The sequence below is a fragment of the Lampetra fluviatilis genome, chromosome 26, assembly GCF_964198595.1.
Source record: "Lampetra fluviatilis chromosome 26, kcLamFluv1.1, whole genome shotgun sequence".
In the NCBI taxonomy this organism is placed as follows: Eukaryota; Metazoa; Chordata; class Hyperoartia; order Petromyzontiformes; family Petromyzontidae; genus Lampetra; species Lampetra fluviatilis.
In genome coordinates, this window is record NC_136300.1 from 6,674,617 (window position 1) to 6,687,465 (window position 12,849).

At 41.8% G+C, this 12,849-nt stretch overlaps 1 protein-coding gene across 1 annotated transcript in view; it reads left to right on the forward strand.

Annotated features, from left to right (window-relative positions):
- LOC144942019 (A disintegrin and metalloproteinase with thrombospondin motifs 18-like) overlaps window positions 1-12,849 on the forward strand; it is a 118,840-nt gene that overhangs the window by 63,920 nt on the left and 42,071 nt on the right. The gene's annotated exons all lie outside the window — the stretch shown is intronic.

Genomic DNA, 12,849 nt, shown 5'->3' on the forward strand with positions numbered 1-12,849 from the left:
TGTTATTCAATGTGCGTGTACATATGCCTTCCACGTTACCACATTTGTTTATCAGCTTTAATTAACTTAACAGATGAGGTTTTTGCAGCAAGTATTGTGATTCATGGTCGAGTTTTGGATTGGGATATATGGCCACATGGTCTAACCCAAAAATAAACTATGAATCAAGCTTGTGTTGGTTTTAAATTATATTGCCTCTGGTACGTTGCTTGGTTATTTTAAAATAAATGGCTTGTAATTCATAAAGTCGAAGTGTTGTTCATTCACATGAATTACGTTTTACGTAAAGCCCTCCGATACGCATTTATTGATGCGACGTGCACTCTCTATTTTGAATACGTAAAAAAGTATTGATTTATTGTTTTATACACAGTGACCTCTGACTGATCTAAATTCCACCGCTTCTCATCAGTGCGACGTGTCCTCGTATGGCAACGAGACTGTAGAGCCAAATGTTACCCCGTGCACGCACAGCATAGGGCGAAGAGATGAACTCCTGAGTAGTCGGTAAAGCTTCATCACTGCCCTCGTGTGCTGAACCTGTGATCGCACTTGAAAGTTGGCTCGTCCGGGACGCCCTTCGTTTTATTATAAAGTAGCCGTGCGCCGCCCGCTCATTCCTCCCCTACACTAATCGTGTGCGCATCAACAACGTAGCGAAAGAAAAAAAAACAACTCAACGGATTCCTTCAACAACACTGTGGCCTTAACAGGAAGAAATTAAAAAAGTTGCAGTGTGCAACGTCTTGGGCAATGGGGGGTCCCTTCTTCATAGCACGTAAATGAACAATGTCAACGTCAACAATATAAACGTCAACAATGTCAACGCCTTGTAGGCGCATTGCTGCTTCCGAAGCAGATACGCCTCATAAACGCGCCCGCGCGTGCGTGCGTGCGTGCGTCTGTGCCGCCGATGAACAGCGATCCTTTGCCATCACGACGGCGTTGTCCATAGAGCATGACTAAAGTGTTTAGGAACACGCCTACGCTGCACGGTCCGCACACGGACATTATATGCATTTCATTTGAGACCACCCCAGTCGCGGCCTCGTCACACGCGGGTGCTTGCCCACGTGAAAATTAACTTGGCCGGTTGAGGATTCTGTGAAAATAAACTCGGTACGGGTATTTAGGCTCTTCCCCACGGCCTTCAAAAACCAATAACTCCACTTACGCGAACCGAGGCTTTCAACGCGGGCTTTCAATGCAGTCCGTAGCATGGGGTTGTGTTAACAGCGCCGGTCGGACTGCGTCACAAAGAAGGATGGGGGGGGGGAGAGGCGGTTAGCAATGAAAAATGAGGGCGAACCTTCTCAAGCGATACGTAGCAAAGAGGTGGGCAGACTCGGAGTTGGCATTAAGCCCTTCAGATATTGTCTGTAGCCTGGATGGGTTTTCACTTATCCAAGGAAGACGATGTAACATTCCGACTTACTTGTTTAGGCAAAACCTTCATTATTCTTGGTTCTTTCGGTGAAGTCACGTAGATAAAAATTAAAAATAAAAATAGTAAAATTAAATTAAAATTAAAAATTAAAGCAAAAAACCCACGACGTTTCGATCGCAACACAAGCGGTCTTCATCATGCGCCTGATGAAGACCGCTTGTGTTGCGATCGAAACGTCGTGTTTTTTTGTAGCTTTTATTTAATTATTTTTGTTTTCTATCTACGTGACTTTACCGAAAGAACCAAAAATATGAATTCCTGCAGTCACGGAAGTTTAAGTCAAAACCTTCAATGTTTGAGCTTGGTGGTGATGGTGGCAAAGTTTGGCCAGGTGGCACTTTGGTTCGAATGCTTCATTTACAAACAGAAGCTTGTGAGCTCAAGTTGCTGATTGGGGTTTACTCTGCACATCATCAGTGCTAATTGTATGGTTAGACTGGTACCACCCCTGGGTATATGGAATTTCCAGTGCTGGCTTAGCACTGCCACCATTTAGGAGTATCGCTAAATTCTCATACGATCATGGTAACACGTTGATGATACATTAAAGGGTTGTGAGAGGGACCTCTGATTTGTAAGCCGGGGTAGATGTTTTTGTGGGTATTGGGGTCTGGGTAGACTTCATCAAAGGTCCTCTCCTTGATACCAGAAATGGAAAATGTATAACCCCTTTCACTTATTTTTCCCTTCCGGCACAACATAGTATTTCTGTGCGTTTAAGAATGTGCTTGTTTATTCATCAAATATCGTAAATTATTAAGGATAGGAGTATAGTGGGAAATGTAGAGACATCAGACGTTAAATATTTGTTTAAATCTCCAAAATATAGCCTCTCTGAAGTATCCCTACAACGAGCAGTTCATAAATTCAGTTTAAGTAATAATTCACGCATCCATTTGGGTGGCAGGCAGGGTGGTACAGTGGTAACGCTTATGGATTTGGTTGTATGCTTTTTGTCAAGAGAATGAACGTAAATTAACCCTTAGGAAAATTGTACATTTGGAGATCACTGGTATGGGTGTACATGTATTTCCCTTTCTATCCCACTTGTATCGCGATGGTGCTCTCAGTGTCTTGTCATGAGATGCAGACATTTAATTCTGAACTCTCACAGTAAGCAGTACACTACCTTGTGTCATAGAGCAGCCGAAGAAGATGACATGGGACGATTACTTCTGAAGCCTATTAAATATCCCTCTCTAACCATACACATTAGGTGTGCCCTGCAAAGTGCATTTGCCAAAAATGTCAATGAAATGATATGTATTTCATTCTCAGAACGGAAATAATATTAAGTGGAAAAACAACATTCAATATCGTGAATTTTTGTGTGTATGCCGTCTTTGGTGACTGGGGTGAGATCATCACCTCGATGCACTCATGAGCCCAGATAAATCACAGGCGGATGTCTGGATTTGAACCCAGAATCTCCAGTGGTGCTTGCTGAGAAGTGCTCTGACATGACATTCGCCTTCTGCACTAAAAACCCAGCCATCTCCAATGTGCTTTACATTTATTTTCTGTTTTTTATTCGGAACATTTGCTCGTAATTAAACACGCACGGAGACAAATGCACCATTGTTGCGTGTATGGTCAGAATACTGAGTCAACTTCTTTCAAAATCTTACCTAAAAACCGCAGATGGGACAGACGTAAACCTCTTAAAAGCCATTCTTGAAGGCGAACAGCTAGTGGGGCATATTCCTGTTAAATGTTCTCATAATCAACAACACGATGTCAAAGCAAATGATGTTTTGTCAGTATCTCAAAGGCTCAACGTGGAAGGAGAGTGTTCAGCATTCTTTTTAAAATGAGGTTTAACGTTTTTTGGCAAACAAATTCCGAATAGTACATTCTCCATTAAAACGGATTGTTACTCACTACTATTAAGACTGGGTTACACATGCAGCATAAATAATGTGGCAATAATTTCTTCCCACTTTTTAAAACAATTATTTATTTAAAAAACTTTTATTTAGCTTGCTGACACGTGAATTAGGAAAATTAGATCATGAGATTACGTTTCATTTTGAAGTGTCAGGAATATATTTTTGCCAAGCATAACATGCGTGGGGGGGGGGTGTTTGTCAGTTCCAGAAGTTGGTAGCCTGTGCAGCCCACGTGTTCGTGCGTGCGCACATGGGGAGTAGTGGCATAACGGTTAGCACGCGGTGCTGCAAACCCGGTGACCTAATTTCGATTCCTGGCGATTGAAATGTAAGTCGTGAGTGGGATCTGAGCCACGCCTCATCCCCTTCGTGGGCCATGCTACCCTTCGTAGGTTGTCGATAACAGCACTTTCCCCAACAACCTATATGCGGATATTTTTGCATTTGTGTTTGGCAGGGGTGTTATGGTTAAGGCATTAAAGCTTCAATTCTGGCTTCTCAAGTCCGATTCATGACCACGCAGTGACAATTGGTATTTGAAACCAGCATCTCATTCAGTTACTTATTCAATTTCTGTCGATTATATTTAAAAATTAATTAACGTGTTTAGAACCTGTTAAAACAAAAATGATCATGTTCAAGGATAACCAGGGTAAAAAAAACCCCCAAAAATGAACAGCAGAAACATTGTTTTATTATATAAAAATAAAACAAACATTGGAACAATCCTACAACTAGGAGGCAAAAATAGAGTCAATGAAATGCAAAAGGTGGATCACGGAATAACTTTTCATAACACAGGATTCTGGCAAAAGTCAGTTCGGAGAAACATTAAACAAATAACTTTACCCAGAGGATGTAGGCATTCGAAGAATACTTGAAAAACGAGATTTAGGCTGTTCAAGTAACGAACAACTTGTGAAAACCCACCGAGATGATATGTATATTGTAAATGTAACACACACACTTGATATCGTTCGACTGTTGGCTGGCGTCCATTGTGAAAGGTGGTTTAAAAATGTTTGGTACTGGCTCTTGAAACGTGGGTGGCATAGACATTTCGGGGTATATTTTAACACGTGAGTGCTTCTCTTCGGAGGCAGCTATCTGTGGTGGTGAAGCATGCAAGCTGGTGCCTTGTGAGTGCGTGTTGATCGTGTAGATACGAGCGTGCAGCCCTGACCCCACCACTATCACATTACGTGCTGCACTCACCTTCAAATATACATCCTCAATTGTGATTGCACACAGCCGCAATTCTTTCCCACCTCCTGCAAGACCCAATGCTCGCCTTGCCGACCAGGAGCTGAGTCGCCTTGCGCTGCACAGGCATAGCTGCCATTGGGGGGGGGGGGGGGGTCTCCTTCCAGAGTATTTGAGATGAGATGTGTTCATATCCTTAGGTTTTTTCGGTAAAGTCACGTAGGTAAAAAAATTAATTAATAAAAGTTAAATAAAATAAAAAAATCACGACGTTTCGGAAGCAACACAAGCTTCCGTCTTCAGGTGGGACCGTCACAGCACGAAAGCTGTATCACTTGATCACTTGATACAGCTATCGTGCTGTGACTGTTCCACCTGAAGACAGAAGCTTGTGTTGCCTCCGAAACGTCGTGATTTTTATTTTATTTTTATTTTACTTTCATTAATTAAATTTTTTTACCTACGTGACTTTACCGAAAAAACCTAAGAATATGAATCCTTGCAGTCACGAAAGCTTCAAATCTAGAATGAGATGTGTTGTCAGGTTGTCAGTTGAGTATTGCGTGCACAGCACTCTGGGATGCCCCGGGAATGAAGTGCGCTCTTTGAGAAGCATCTCATTATTTTTCTTGGTTTTTTCGGTAAAGTCACGTAGAATGGAAATAATAAAATAATAAAAATAAAACATAATAAAATAATTCTCACGACGTTTCGGCCACAACGCAAGCAGCCGAAACGTCGTGAGAATTATTTTATTATGTTTTATTTTTATTATTTTATTATTATTTCCTTTCTACGTGACTTTACCGAAAGAACCAAGAAGATGAATCCCTGCAGTCACGAAAGCTTTAAATCGAAATTCATCTCATTATTATTATTGTTATTGTGCTCGTTAATACTGTGATCGCCAGATTATGAGACGTTCCGGAAAAGCAGACGCGCCCCCAAACTTGTGCCGAGTGTCGATACAAGTACACAGATCTGGTCTCACTCACACACACGCGCGCGCACGTGCCTACCAGAATTTGAGGCCCACCCCAAACGTTTGCTTTGAAATACATTTGGAGTGAAAGCTGCTTCTTATAGTTCAGAGAATACGAAAGGTGTTCACGAATAGATCTTGTCCCTCTCGTTTATATATATAAATAAATACATTTATACGTGTGTGTGCTTGCTATTGCAAGTGTGTGTGTGTGTGTGCAAATATGCATTGCTTTAAATATTGAATGCCTGAGGGATCCATTAAAAAAAATTAAGTGGGAACAATTTTTCAAGGATTGTTAAAAAACAACGGAAAAAGAAATGTAAGATTTATGTTATTTTATTAATGCTAATGAATTAATGATACATGTGTGTGCACAAGCTCTTTCCAAAAGCACACAGGCAGGGGAAAAAAAATAGGTAACAAATCAAGCTTTGTGCAAATACGGCATCACCCTTACGGTCAGTTCCGTTGAAAAATAACCGTGACATGTAGAAGACATAAGTACAAATGTTGTAGTCTGTGATTACATTCACGATCACTTCCTTAAGCGGTAATTGCACTTGCTGTTTAAGTTACGGTGAACTGGATACGTCTCGCACCGCTCGATGTTTTCCGCGTACATGTAGAATGGATGCTGTACGTAAACCCATCGTGCGTGCTTGTATGTCAACCGCAAATGTGAACGTGACTTTGTGTGTCGTAATATTAAAGAAACCAGTCGAGGTTCACTGAAGCAGCGCATCTCTATAATACGGGTTTTTTGGGGGGTTATATCGTGTAAATATATAAATGTGTCGTTAAACTCGCCACCACCCGACACAGCCAATTCAAAGCTAGTTGTAATTGCTGGCGAAACGTCGTAATCAGATTGTAAATGTTGTGGCTTTGCTCTCCAACACACCGGTGTGCTGTACTAGTGACGAATTGGCAAGCTCTGTTTACGTGACAAACCTTACTAATTGGCTGTGTCGGGTGGTGGCGAGTTTAATGACACATTTATATTTACGCGACCAAACCCCCTAAAATAACCTGTATTGTGGATGATATTGGTCGCGAAAGCCAACGCGTTAAACCAACACATCTCTGTTTGGCAGCACTGCTCATCTTTCATAGTGGTTCTGAACCAGCTTTTGAAAATTCCACATTCCTATGACAGGGATCGTTTTCCCACAGCACAGCCACCTTTGTTGGCTTCAGATCATGTTTTTTTTTTAGCCTCACCGTGCAGTGCTCATGTTTACCGATCTCAGAGACAAGATCTGTTACACTAACCCCGGAGCCGGGACTTGAACTCATGCTAATGCAGTAGTATGTGTCACATACATTCGTCGCAGTGTTTGCTACAATCAACTCAATCAATTGCTATGCAGTGTGGACATTTGTGTGTGTATATGTGTGGGGAGCGGTAGTGTAGCGGTTAGCGTGCTGCGCTACGAACCCGGCGATCCGGGTTCGATTCCCGCTCACGGCCAATACCAGTGACGATAATCTGAACCGGTCCTGGGCCTCCCCTACGTGGACTCAGCCTCAAATGAGTATCTGGTGCGGTTGTGTACACATCGCCACTGGGGAGACAAAGGCGGTCGGGCGTGGGGCTGGCCACCCACCCCTTTGTGTACCGTTCCGGCCTTCATAGGTGCTCGCTAACAGCACTTGCCCCTACAGTCTGTTAAGGCTACACGGGGGATCTTTGTCTTTGTGTGGTGAGCGGTAGTGTAGCGATTAGCGCGTTGTGCTACGAACCTGGCGACTCGGGTTTGATTCCCGCTCACAGCCAATACCAGTGACGATTATCTGAACTGGTCCTGGGCCTCCCCTAGGTAAACTCAGCCTAAAATGAGTATCTGGTGCGGTTGTGTAAACATCGTCACGAGGGAGACAAAGGCGGCCGGGCGTCGTGTTGGCCACCCACCCCCTCGTGTGCCGTGCCGGCCTTTATAGGTGCTCGCGAACAGCACTTGCCCCAACAGTCTGTTAAGGCTACACGGGGGATCTTTGTTGCGTGGTGAACGAGTTGAGAAATCTGTTATGCCAGGTGTGACCATTCGAGGTAACTGTATACATTGATGTACAGCCAATCTTCTATTACATCTATTGGCAAGATCTGATTGTGGGAAATTGTAGAGGGCGGTAATATATCACTTTGCATGCTGTAAACAAAGTGTGCAGCTGGCCACGTGTAGAAATGTATGCGCGTGCACATGTGCGCTTATGCGCGCGCGCGTGTTGTATATTTAATATGCATTACCATACACCTGGATAAACACGGTTATTCCCACACCTAGCAAGCAACACTCTGACTGCCTTGGGCAGTGTATAACATATCTTGCACCGGGTCTAAATGGGGATGTAAGACTTGCGCACACAACGTCATGCCATGTGGATTCATGCCAAGGCAAACTTGAACTAAATATAGCATCCACGAGTACACTTGCTCGCATGATAAGTGTAAACACGGAGTCTAATTTGTGGCCGTTCACATAATCAGATATGGAATTTAGGGAACTGTCAAAGAGTGAGGTTCTCGAAATTTGAATCTCCGTGCCATGTCATTTTAATGGGCCTGAGAGATATACGATTTAATGGTAGGTTTTTACCCTTTTAACTGGTACAAAACTGACACCTTTATTCAAGGCATCATGTTTGCAATGACCACAACACAAGTAGTCAATAAAGCAAACAAAAAGAAGCAACTCTGATAAGGATAATAATATGCACTGTCCTTGAAGTTGATTGGCCCACACCCGAGACGGCTTTCTTTAGAGCCTAGTCCCCATTGGTGTAGGGCCAGATGACACCAGAAGGCGTACAACTCAAAAACAGTGCAATATCAGAGTATTGAGAGTTCGGGGTAAACATTTACACTATGAGATCTCTTTTACCAGTGGCAAAATATAATGGTAGGTTTTTACCCTTTTAACTGGTACAAAACTGACACCTTTATTCAAGGCATCATGTTTGCAATGACCACAACACAAGTAGTCAATAAAGCAAACAAAAAGAAGCAACTCTGATAAGGATAATAATATGCACTGTCCTTGAAGTTGATTGGCCCACACCCGAGACGGCTTTCTTTAGAGCCTAGTCCCCATTGGTGTAGGGCCAGATGACACCAGAAGGCGTACAACTCAAAAACAGTGCAATATCAGAGTATTGAGAGTTCGGGGTAAACATTTACACTATGAGATCTCTTTTACCAGTGGCAAAATATAATGGTAGGTTTTTACCCTTTTAACTGGTACAAAACTGACACCTTTATTCAAGGCATCATGTTTGCAATGACCACAACACAAGTAGTCAATAAAGCAAACAAAAAGAAGCAACTCTGATAAGGATAATAATATGCACTGTCCTTGAAGTTGATTGGCCCACACCCGAGACGGCTTTCTTTAGAGCCTAGTCCCCATTGGTGTAGGGCCAGATGACACCAGAAGGCGTACAACTCAAAAACAGTGCAATATCAGAGTATTGAGAGTTCGGGGTAAACATTTACACTATGAGATCTCTTTTACCAGTGGCAAAATATAATGGTAGGTTTTTACCCTTTTAACTGGTACAAAACTGACACCTTTATTCAAGGCATCATGTTTGCAATGACCACAACACAAGTAGTCAATAAAGCAAACAAAAAGAAGCAACTCTGATAAGGATAATAATATGCACTGTCCTTGAAGTTGATTGGCCCACACCCGAGACGGCTTTCTTTAGAGCCTAGTCCCCATTGGTGTAGGGCCAGATGACACCAGAAGGCGTACAACTCAAAAACAGTGCAATATCAGAGTATTGAGAGTTCGGGGTAAACATTTACACTATGAGATCTCTTTTACCAGTGGCAAAATATAATGGTAGGTTTTTACCCTTTTAACTGGTACAAAACTGACACCTTTATTCAAGGCATCATGTTTGCAATGACCACAACACAAGTAGTCAATAAAGCAAACAAAAAGAAGCAACTCTGATAAGGATAATAATATGCACTGTCCTTGAAGTTGATTGGCCCACACCCGAGACGGCTTTCTTTAGAGCCTAGTCCCCATTGGTGTAGGGCCAGATGACACCAGAAGGCGTACAACTCAAAAACAGTGCAATATCAGAGTATTGAGAGTTCGGGGTAAACATTTACAATATGAGATCTCTTTTACCAGTGGCAAAATATAATGGTAGGTTTTTACCCTTTTAACTGGTACAAAACTGACACCTTTATTCAAGGCATCATGTTTGCAATGACCACAACACAAGTAGTCAATAAAGCAAACAAAAAGAAGCAACTCTGATAAGGATAATAATATGCACTGTCCTTGAAGTTGATTGGCCCACACCCGAGACGGCTTTCTTTAGAGCCTAGTCCCCATTGGTGTAGGGCCAGATGACACCAGAAGGCGTACAACTCAAAAACAGTGCAATATCAGAGTATTGAGAGTTCGGGGTAAACATTTACACTATGAGATCTCTTTTACCAGTGGCAAAATATAATGGTAGGTTTTTACCCTTTTAACTGGTACAAAACTGACACCTTTATTCAAGGCATCATGTTTGCAATGACCACAACACAAGTAGTCAATAAAGCAAACAAGGACAGTGCATATTATTATTATCCTTATCAGTGTTGCTTCTTTTTGTTTGCTTTATTGACTACTTGTGTTGTGGTCATTGCAAACATGATGCCTTGAATAAAGGTGTCAGTTTTGTACCAGTTAAAAGGGTAAAAACCTACCATTATATTTTGCCACTGGTAAAAGAGATCTCATAGTGTAAATGTTTACCCCGAACTCTCAATACTCTGATATTGCACTGTTTTTGAGTTGTACGCCTTCTGGTGTCATCTGGCCCTACACCAATGGGGACTAGGCTCTAAAGAAAGCCGTCTCGGGTGTGGGCCAATCAACTTCAAGGACAGTGCATATTATTATCCTTATCAGAGTTGCTTCTTTTTGTTTGCTTTATTGACTACTTGTGTTGTGGTCATTGCAAACATGATGCCTTGAATAAAGGTGTCAGTTTTGTACCAGTTAAAAGGGTAAAAACCTACCATTATATTTTGCCACTGGTAAAAGAGATCTCATAGTGTAAATGTTTACCCCGAACTCTCAATACTCTGATATTGCACTGTTTTTGAGTTGTACGCCTTCTGGTGTCATCTGGCCCTACACCAATGGGGACTAGGCTCTAAAGAAAGCCGTCTCGGGTGTGGGCCAATCAACTTCAAGGACAGTGCATATTATTATCCTTATCAGAGTTGCTTCTTTTTGTTTGCTTTATTGACTACTTGTGTTGTGGTCATTGCAAACATGATGCCTTGAATAAAGGTGTCAGTTTTGTACCAGTTAAAAGGGTAAAAACCTACCATTATATTTTGCCACTGGTAAAAGAGATCTCATAGTGTAAATGTTTACCCCGAACTCTCAATACTCTGATATTGCACTGTTTTTGAGTTGTACGCCTTCTGGTGTCATCTGGCCCTACACCAATGGGGACTAGGCTCTAAAGAAAGCCGTCTCGGGTGTGGGCCAATCAACTTCAAGGACAGTGCATATTATTATCCTTATCAGAGTTGCTTCTTTTTGTTTGCTTTATTGACTACTTGTGTTGTGGTCATTGCAAACATGATGCCTTGAATAAAGGTGTCAGTTTTGTACCAGTTAAAAGGGTAAAAACCTACCATTATATTTTGCCACTGGTAAAAGAGATCTCATAGTGTAAATGTTTACCCCGAACTCTCAATACTCTGATATTGCACTGTTTTTGAGTTGTACGCCTTCTGGTGTCATCTGGCCCTACACCAATGGGGACTAGGCTCTAAAGAAAGCCGTCTCGGGTGTGGGCCAATCAACTTCAAGGACAGTGCATATTATTATCCTTATCAGAGTTGCTTCTTTTTGTTTGCTTTATTGACTACTTGTGTTGTGGTCATTGCAAACATGATGCCTTGAATAAAGGTGTCAGTTTTGTACCAGTTAAAAGGGTAAAAACCTACCATTATATTTTGCCACTGGTAAAAGAGATCTCATAGTGTAAATGTTTACCCCGAACTCTCAATACTCTGATATTGCACTGTTTTTGAGTTGTACGCCTTCTGGTGTCATCTGGCCCTACACCAATGGGGACTAGGCTCTAAAGAAAGCCGTCTCGGGTGTGGGCCAATCAACTTCAAGGACAGTGCATATTATTATCCTTATCAGAGTTGCTTCTTTTTGTTTGCTTTATTGACTACTTGTGTTGTGGTCATTGCAAACATGATGCCTTGAATAAAGGTGTCAGTTTTGTACCAGTTAAAAGGGTAAAAACCTACCATTATATTTTGCCACTGGTAAAAGAGATCTCATAGTGTAAATGTTTACCCCGAACTCTCAATACTCTGATATTGCACTGTTTTTGAGTTGTACGCCTTCTGGTGTCATCTGGCCCTACACCAATGGGGACTAGGCTCTAAAGAAAGCCGTCTCGGGTGTGGGCCAATCAACTTCAAGGACAGTGCATATTATTATCCTTATCAGAGTTGCTTCTTTTTGTTTGCTTTATTGACTACTTGTGTTGTGGTCATTGCAAACATGATGCCTTGAATAAAGGTGTCAGTTTTGTACCAGTTAAAAGGGTAAAAACCTACCATTATATTTTGCCACTGGTAAAAGAGATCTCATAGTGTAAATGTTTACCCCGAACTCTCAATACTCTGATATTGCACTGTTTTTGAGTTGTACGCCTTCTGGTGTCATCTGGCCCTACACCAATGGGGACTAGGCTCTAAAGAAAGCCGTCTCGGGTGTGGGCCAATCAACTTCAAGGACAGTGCATATTATTATCCTTATCAGAGTTGCTTCTTTTTGTTTGCTTTATTGACTACTTGTGTTGTGGTCATTGCAAACATGATGCCTTGAATAAAGGTGTCAGTTTTGTACCAGTTAAAAGGGTAAAAACCTACCATTATATTTTGCCACTGGTAAAAGAGATCTCATAGTGTAAATGTTTACCCCGAACTCTCAATACTCTGATATTGCACTGTTTTTGAGTTGTACGCCTTCTGGTGTCATCTGGCCCTACACCAATGGGGACTAGGCTCTAAAGAAAGCCGTCTCGGGTGTGGGCCAATCAACTTCAAGGACAGTGCATATTATTATCCTTATCAGAGTTGCTTCTTTTTGTTTGCTTTATTGACTACTTGTGTTGTGGTCATTGCAAACATGATGCCTTGAATAAAGGTGTCAGTTTTGTACCAGTTAAAAGGGTAAAAACCTACCATTATATTTTGCCACTGGTAAAAGAGATCTCATAGAGTAGATATACGATTTATTGTGTGATTTTTATTTTTTACAAATCGCTGGTGATTT